The 9,898-nt window shown below is 32.8% G+C and overlaps 1 pseudogene; it reads right to left on the reverse strand.

Moving 5' to 3' along the window:
- Positions 1-8,435: 8,435 nt before the first annotated feature.
- The window catches only part of LOC100801795 (uncharacterized), a 58,605-nt pseudogene continuing 57,142 nt past the window's right edge, over positions 8,436-9,898 (reverse strand).

Consider the following 9,898-nt stretch of genomic DNA (forward strand, 5'->3'; position numbering starts at 1 on the left):
AATTCTTTCGCCATGTTATTTTTCTTCCAATCTTTCATTATTTACATGTTTGGGTGTGAAAGTAAGTTATACTTTGACTTGAAGCATTTTGATGGCAACTGGGATGAGGCTGAGATGTGAAAACTATCTTCAAGGTTCACAAAGGAAGAAAACAATAATTACTCTATCAAATTATACTTTGGTACAAGGAAACAAAAATCCTGAGCAAAAAGGAAGTAACATATGTATCAATTATTGCCATCAAAATATATCATGTTGATGATGATAAGGTATATCTCTTTCTTCCTTCTAGAAAAGACATGCATTATTACATTATAAAGATTATTAAATCTAGCTAGTTTCTATACCGTACAATTATATGCATAATCTAAAAGAGGTACAGTTTTTGCCTTCTCAAGTACTTTGAATATTCTCATGTTAGTATTAATATTCTCTCCATGAATCATGTCAACTGCCAAACAAAATACAACCACTATTATGGCTACATTTAAAAACTCATTTTGGCTATATTTTAACAATAACTCGTATTATGAGATGATTTATTTGTCAAGCTATTATTATTTTCTTAGGTAAAATAGTTGTTGGTGTTTCAAGATATCTCGAAATTCAATCTTAGTCTGTATACCAATTGAATTCAATTTTACTCTCTATATCTTATGAGAGACACATGTTTTTAGTTGCTGATAAAGAAAAAAAATCACACTTCTTTTAGCAAATAGAGAGACAAGAGTCACACCATTTCATTTCTGGCAATGTAAAATCTTTCTACTCCATTTTTCATTATTCTGCAAAACATAACAATCTTCATTGTACTTTTCTCCACACCCTAGCTATCCTCATTGTAATTTTCTACACCATAGAAAATTTCAATTGGGATATTCTCCACACCCTACAATCTTAAATCATGATTTTCTCCACACATTTCCAATCTTCAAATGTGATTTCTCACACCTCAGATAACATTATTACTTTTAATTTTTCACTTGTATTTTCTTAATCTTGAAGCTTTATCTCAATTTTTGGAGAAGTGTAATTGAATTTTTTCCGCGCCTTAGCAATCTTCAATTGTTATTTTCTCACACTACAAATAACATTATTACTTTTGTGCTTTGATTTGTTTAATCCCTAACCTCTATCTCACTTTGTGGATAGTAGTTGCAAAGAAAAACCATTCGCACCATTCATGTTTGATTTGTGCACCACTTGTGTTTGATTTGTTGTAACTGTAATGATAAACCATTCACGCCATTTATTTCTGATTTGCTATGAGTGTGATGAAATTTTTATGGTTTGTTGTATTCATTTTAGGATAGCTTGAGTAAGGGTTCCTCCAACAAGAGTACAAGCTTGTTTAATTTGATAATATTCAATTTCATAGTATATTAGAGTAATTGAGAAAATTTTAACCTTTCACTTTTTTCTTGTTATTACATCGTATCTAGTAGTTTTCAAGTACATTAATTTATACTTGTGATGTTTCTTTTGCTCATGAACAGTATGGCTTGCAGAAGACAATGTTGCTAAAAGATCATATGTTATAAACCAGGTAAGTGTGGAATCTTCAATGGAGTCAAAGTCTAAATGTTGGTGGTCATTAGTTTCGTTTACCACCAACATGTGGACTTCTGACTCCATCGAAGACTTCACACTTACCTGGTTGATAACATACCATCTTTTAGGAGCATTGTCAGTATTCTCCAAGCTATACTGCTCATGGGCACCATAAACATGTCAGGTAAAAATGAATGTACTTGAAAACTATAGGTACAATGTAACAAAAAGAAAAGAAAAAAGTGAAAGGTTAAATTTTTCTCAAGTACACTACTATACTTTGAAACTGCATATTATCAAATAACAAACTGTACTCTTGTTGGAGGAACCCTTATTCAAAGTATCCTAAAGTGAATACGATAAACCATAAAAAATTTAATCACACTTATAGTAAATAAGAAATAAATGGTGCAATTGGTGCAAATGGTTTTTCATCACACTCATATCAACCTCACATTTGTTTTGGAGACTCCAAAATTAATGAGCCCCAAATATAAGATATACTTTCAAGTCTCTTGAGTGCCTTTGAAATTTTCAATCACTATAGTACTATTTTGAATTTAAACCTCTAAATGATTTACTATTGACCATCCCATATTAAAGGATTTACTGATATTTTAATACTAAATTTAATGTTGATTACTACTCTAGGGACAATCATTTATAAGATCATGTCACAGCTCAAAGAAATCAGCAACCAAATTTGAGATTTTAAGTCTAGGAGATGGACGGTGGCAAAAAAAGGAACCAAATGGAGTCTGGAAGATAGGTTCAAAATAAATGTATGGTCAACATCATGGTTGAGAAAATCTAATAGTAATATTTCCATTGAGCCCATGAATGGTTTTTGAAGATCTTAGGTTCTTTGATTTAATTGATACTACTAATAATGGAACTTGGAATCATGTTGTGGTAAAACAGTCATTCAATTCTCAAAAGATGCAAATTATTTATCCATTCCACTACACCAGCTATAGCCTATATGTGGTGGTAAATGTATGGACAACATCGTGGTTGAGAAAAACTGATAGTAATATTTCCATTGAGCCCATGAACCATTTTTGAAGATCTTAGGGTCTTTGATTTAATTGATACTACTGATAATGGAACTTGGAATCATGTTGTGGTAAAACAATCATTCAATTCTCGAAAGATGCAAATTATTTATCCATTCCACTACACCAGCTATAGCCTACATGTGGTGGTAAATGTATGGAGAACATCGTGGTTGAGAAAAACTGATAGTAATATTTCCATTGAGCCCATGAACGGTTTTTGAAGAGCTTAGGGTCTTTGATTTAATTGGTACTACTGATAATGGAACTTGGAATCAGGTTGTGATAAAACAATCATTCAATTATCGAAAGATGCAAATTATTTATCCATTCAACTACACCAACTATAGCCTACATGTGGAGGACAAATTAATTTGGAAGCATGAAAAATAGGGTTGCTTTTCTGTCAAGTCAGCCTACAATTTTATTATGGGATCCTTAGTTGACAACCATCATCTATGGGTACCGGGAGAATGGATGCTGATTTGGAATTTAAAAATTCCACACAAAATGAAGATTTTTCTTGGGAGGATGATTATATGAATGCTTCAAACTTGCCAAAATCTTGTTTAGAAAGGTGTGAACATTTCTAGAATCTTTCCTTTTTGCAATGAAAATTTTGAAAATGAATGGCATGTGTTTTATAATTGTTCCTATGCAAAGCAGGTTTGGTCCCTATTTTCTTATAAACAATATCGTCATGCAAGTGCTCTCTCACTAGTAAAAAAACATGTTTTAACATCATTGAATCCAAGTCAGTTTTCAAAAAAATCGATGTAAAAAATAAGCGGTGACATTTTTGAAATTAAGTTCAATTTTTGTAAGCTGATTTTGCAAAAATTGTCTTTGAAAGCAAGTGTTAAAAGATGATTTTCAAAAATCATCTTTAAAAGTAAGTTTTCAAGGACGGTGAAAAATTGTCTTTGAAAACCTTTTTCATTTACGCTTTCAATTCCCTCAATTTTTGCATGCTCTCCCAATCTCTCTCGCGGCACAGCTCTGTCATCCTTCCCACACTCACACCCAATTTCCCATCTCTGAACGCACCCACACCCGGCACCGCCTCCATCTGCTTCCTCTCCCACTAACAACTCCATTTTCTTTTTCCTTTTGAGATCTCAAAATGTTGAAACCCTAACGATACATCAAAGCTTGGGCCACCGATTTCGAACAGGCTGAGGCCGATGAGGCTATGGCTCAGGCCACTACAATCGAGCCCCGAAGCTTACCCAGCCTTAAGGAGGTCGTGATCTCCAAGCCCAAGAAGAAGATGGGAACCAACATCACGCTTTCTGAGTTCAACAATTGCAGTTTTGACTATGGCCTTATGCGTGATGAGACGTTCACCCTTCTCACTAGTCCCAAGGAGCGTTTTGCTTAGGAAATGCAATTCAATGCCATGGCAGTAATTTCTCCTCCTATGATCGCTCCGACGGTCGCTCGCTCAACCGCGACGGCAGCAACAATGAAGGCTCATGAAGGGGGAGGGAGGAGACAAAAGGTCCTACATTGGATTGAAGAACGCCTTAGGAGAATTTTTGTCCAGGCTTTATGATGTGTAGAGTTAATTGAAGAACGTATGTCAGCCTGAGTTCTCAGATTCAGTGTAAATAGCTAATTTAATTTGAGTTATTGAAAATTTGATTTCTTTGTTCTAAATCTTGATATGTGGTGTTTATGAAAATGCCTTATGCTTTTGATTCACATTTAATCAACTGGTAGGAATGACATTGTTACTAATGGGTGTCTGGAAACATATTGATGGGTGTTTTCAGAAATTCACATTTAATCCACTTTGATAAAAGTTTCCTCCAATCATGATTATATTGTCTATTAATCTTGCATTAAGAATTTAAACCATTTTTTTAAGACGTGGTAAGAGCAAAAATGCACCTTTTTTACTATTGAATATATTTGTCTTGTTCTTATTTCATTTGTCGGATCCTAGATGGTCAGTCAGAGCTTCATGTGTTAGATTAGTAACTAGAAGTTTGGTAGATGTTGATATTAGCTTTGAGGTAGTTATAAATGCTTGTTTAGTTTTCATAGGCAGCGTATTCATTTACACGATCTTGTCTTCTGAATCCTTTCTCATTCAGTGCCTGGTTTATTTTCTATTTTAAGTATTTAAAAGATAATCATGATTTAAGTTTGAATATTCCATCTTGAGTTTGTTCTATTTTAGTGTTTATAATGATAGAGCCCAAATTCGTTGCAATTAGGGAACTGGAATAGGAATAAAGGTTATTTCTACACATTTTAGATACATATAGAAGAGACTTCAATGTTTTCTAATATGTCTATATTTCCAAAAAAAATTCAACTTTTGTCTTAGAATAATGGTTTTACTAGGTTCTTATGAGAAGACTTTCTGCTTTTCTTATACTAAATTACTTGGCTTTTTGTTGGAATAATTTTGGCAATCATGTTATGGGGATCTTTGATACCTTCATGGTCTTTCAGCTCCTTAGCTTCATATCTCACCGGTCAAGATCACTCTTTTTATTACAATTCTGTCGTTGGAGCAATCTACTGGCAATTAAAGTTCTATTTTGACCATATTCATATATGTCTTGCAATTAGTGAAGCAAAACAACTAGATTGGGAATGAGAATGAGGTAGCTATGGGAATAGTGCACTGTTTGGAGTATTTGCATCAATTGACACTACCCATTGCCCAAACAAAACTCTTGTTATTTTTAATAGTTATTTGGTGCATGTTGCTCATGGTTTCTTATTTTTCTCATCAAATATTACTTTTTTGTTTGCCATTCTACTCTGAAAATTTTGGAATTATGTTGTAGGTTGGTAAGATATTGATTGTGTTAGTATTACCAATGATCAACTATGATCTAGCTACAGTCGTGTTTAGCCATCCCTATTTGGACCAATTGATAGGTAAAAGTTTTGTCGAGACAATATAACACTTTTGAGGTTAATAATTTGCATTGTCTTAATAATTTTGTTTTTGACATATATAATCAGAGTATACTGTCTCAAGAGGGTTAACCCTTTTAATCTTAGTGTTTCATTATTTAAGGGAGATTCTACTATCTGTGATTTGGTTTCTAACTTTGAAACACATTGTACTAAGTATTTGATATTCAAATTCTGCTATAATTTCTATAATTTTTAAGGGTGGTTAATAAGTCACCATGCTTGTGGCCTCAATTTTGAGTAATAGAGCATTATTTAGTTCATGATGGAAGCCTGTTGCATTAGTGCATTATTCTACTTCTAGCAAGTTCCCATTGAAGTTTTTTTTTTTTGTGAATAATTGTGAATTGAGACATTTGAATATTTGATCCATCTTTCCAACTCTGCCTAGTGAGGAGAAAAAGGTTCTTATTTTTGTGAATAATTTTGAATTGTGATGTGGTAAGTACATGTGATTTTATCCAATCCATTGCACCTGGACCTGCATATTTATCTTGTTTTACTTGACAGGAAATCTCTATCATGGGAAAAGCTAGGTTTGCAAAATGGATTGATCTCAATCCAATCTATTGAACTTTCAATACATTTATTTGTTAAAGGCATTTTTCGATTATAATAGAAATAATGACACTGACATTGAGTAAGTCATTCATATTTTTAAACTTGCAATTCAAGTTGACAAGTGGTAAATATGATTATGGTAAGAAATATCTGTTATTGCAATCTTATAATATTTTATTTAAGAATATTTCTAATAGTATTAATATAAAAAGAAATAATTTGGAAAGTTCATGTACATGCTTGAGTTTAAGTCCACTCTATTCCTTTGTCTCATGATCCACTGTTATCATAGCACTTTGCCATTTTTTAACCCACAGGGAAAAGGTTTATGCCTCTGTTATTCCATTTGGCTTCTAGTTTGGGAAGCTATAGTTTTCTAAATGTTGAGCATAGCTCTAGGGGTAGGGAGTTGAATCATTTTCTGGTGTAATTATCCTACATTCCTATCTTATTGCAAGTTCAATAAGACTATTCAACTATTCATACATTTGGTTCCCATCACGAGACTTTGTATTACTCATGTTATGCACAAGGCTGTTAAAGATAATAGATATCAAATTGTTACTTTAATGGGGAGGTCAATGCTCCTTCCTATACCAATTGCTTTGTTTAAATGTGCTACCTCCTACTGAAGTTGCAGCCTTATGTTTTTGAATTAAAAGCTGATTTCATTTGAAGTGAAAGGGCATGAATGCAAGTAGCCTCTGTAGTGATTACTACATATTTCATACCTAAAAAGATAATGAATTTAAGGGAAGGTACATAAGATCTGTGTTTTTTCAATATGTTTCCTTTGTTGATTGATATTCCTCTTGCTTCCAGAGATCAAGGCACGAAGTTTACATGTTAGAAGCTACATACAAGGATCCGGTGGTGCATTTATTTATTCTTTCCACCGAGCAACATTGAGTATCATTTTTACCTTTCTTTTAGCCTTTAAACCAACTGATAATTTAGTATCACAACAAAGAGGTTTATCTTTCTTTTATGTTGCCCTTTTAAATGATGGGATTAACTGCAACTTAATGTGAAGGTTTGCTATAAATTTGGTGTTATTTGGTTGAAAGTGTTGGCATGATCGAGCCATAACATTAGTTCAAACGGTACAATAATGTCTTTTGTGTCTTCATTGTTTCTCTTTTACTCACTTTATCGTTATTATTTCATGGAGATGATTTAAAGGAAAGCAAAATACAGGAGGTAATTGTAACATTAGCACATATTTATCTCGTAAGCCTTTTGTGTGTAATTTGAGTGTTAATGAACCAATTATCAAAGTCATGTTGGGATTTAGCAAGCATACTTTTATGCATTTGTTAGCATTCTAGTGACCATGTTTTATTTTTGGTTTATAAAAAAAAAGGAGCAACTACATATAATGAAAACAAAACCAAAAGAACAACAACATTCTAGAGTGTAATGAGCTCAGCTCAATATGCTTAATTCCAATTAATTTTGAAAGCATATTTACCTTGAAGCTTCTTCAAATATTCTATAATCGGGACAAAATTACCCAAAATCCAATAAGTACACACAAACCCAACAAGCAAAGGAAGTTGCTTATAATTTAAATAAGCATTGAAGCAACATGAATCTCCATCAATTTTCACGAATTATTATGCTTTCCATATTGACTGGACTTGTCATTTTCATACATCAAAATATCAGAATGAAAACATAATGTGTAAGAATGGATCAAAAATAAAGCTAATAGTTGCATGGTCAAAAATAGATAATTTCCAGTTAAACATAATTGCCAATGAATGCATAGAAAACCAACAAACACAAAAATATGAATGATTAAGTTAAAAAATAAAATTGATTAAACACACATTTAGCATCAAAGATATAATAATAATCTATTAATACCAACCTTTGCTGAATGCAGTGAAGAAGAAAGTTTCTCAAGAAGCAGAGGAATGACAAATGGCTCAAAGAGAGGTGTAAGGAAAATTCCATGGTCACTGATTTCTGAAATTTCCCAGATTGCACGGTATGAAAGGAAAATTCCATGGTTACTGATCTAGATGTAAAAATCAGTCATTTAAGAAAGCAACATAACTGTATGAACACAAACATTTAACTTGAACCCCTGAAATTTCACATGGTTATCTGCAGAGCCTTGTCAGGTTTTTTTTGCAAAATTGCTATCTATCTTCAAAAAGAAAGCACAAGCAAAGAAAACCATAAACCTGTTTTACACTAACCATCAATTTTATAATCCTGAAATCTTGGTATAAAATCTAGACATTTTAGATATTTTTATTAATTAAAAAATGAGAGGGAGGGTAGAATGAAATATGAAGAAACAAATTTAAAAATTCCAGAGGTTCAAAACAAAGAGTAAATGACTAATTGTAAGAAAATGTAACCAATAAAAGTAAATCCCCACATAGCATGAGAGAGAGAATAAAACCAACCATTTCTCCATTTGAACTGCAAGTATAACCAAGATAAGAACTTATATATCAGAGATATCTAGATATCTAGTGAATCCAATATTGATTCCACTAAATTGTATCATTTACCTCCTTAACTTTTGTGGGAAAGTGGGCTACGGCTCAGGAATATGCACATAAGCGCTCTCCCATGGCTTTTTCAAATGTTAACCCCTTTTCACTTGATGCTGTTGATGCCAGTTCTGTTATAAGGCTGGACAACTGAAAGTGCAAACATCAGTCAGTTCTCATTGCAGTGTTTTTTTTTGTGTTAAATACATTATCAATATTAGCTCAAGATGTTTGTCAAAAAATCTCTACGTTTTCTTCCTTCCCTTATTATGGCCCAAATTTGCATGACAAACATAGTTTGTGTCTATAATTTGTAGCTCACAGATTTCATTCAAGGCAACAAATCAAGTTCAAAGTCAGGTCACCCATTTTGGACAGAGCTCCTTTAGTTCAGGATCAACCCTTCAAGCATACCACATCTAACAAAAAAATAAATTGAACTTTGAAGATATTTCATGTTAACTTGATTTCACCCAAGACTCAGCCATAGCCATTTACCTACTCATTGAGAAAGGTCAGTGAGTAGACACATCTTCAAGATCCAAAAGAAGAAATCATATATATACATGTGAGAGAGAGGATACTGATGCAATCACCAACCATCCTATTAACTACCCAATTTTAATCAAATCATGTACATGTAATATTGTTTTCCAATTAAACAAAATATCATTGGTTAAGACCATGTTTCGATAAGTTTGTCCATAAACACTTGTCGCGGTGATTTTTGGATATCAAGCTATTGATTAGCATTGACTCGCAATTTTAAGATCACCACCGATCTTTTATTTTTCCGAAGAAAAGGGAGAAAGCTCGAAAAACCCTATTTTTTAAGAGATCAAAGGTCCGGGGGTTGGTTACGCAAAGGGAAGGTACTAGCACCCTAAACGTCTATAGTACTCTATAGGAACCTCTTGCTTATTTTATCTTTATGCTAAATTGATTATTTGTTTGGAAATAAATGCTTAAGTGTGAAAAGATTAAAGAGATGGATTCAGAAGAAAGGAGATGTTTTTGTTATTTTTATTGATTTGGAAAGACAAAGTCTTTTGCCTACATACCCGAATGGGATCAAAATCATGTAGTTCGGGGTAGAAAGTCGAGTGGTTGGTTTTGATTGATTTTAAAGTTCGAAAAAAGAAGAGTTTAGGCAAGGTAAGAGGCCGAAAAGACCTAGAAGAAAGAAGTGAGTTCGATTGATTTTAAATAAAAAAAAAAAGTTTTGATTGATTAAAGATTGATTAAAAATTTGATTAGAAGGAAGATAAGATTGACCCTTTGTTC

Source organism: Glycine max, chromosome 17, assembly GCF_000004515.6.
Source record: "Glycine max cultivar Williams 82 chromosome 17, Glycine_max_v4.0, whole genome shotgun sequence".
Lineage (NCBI taxonomy): Eukaryota > Viridiplantae > Streptophyta > Magnoliopsida > Fabales > Fabaceae > Glycine > Glycine max.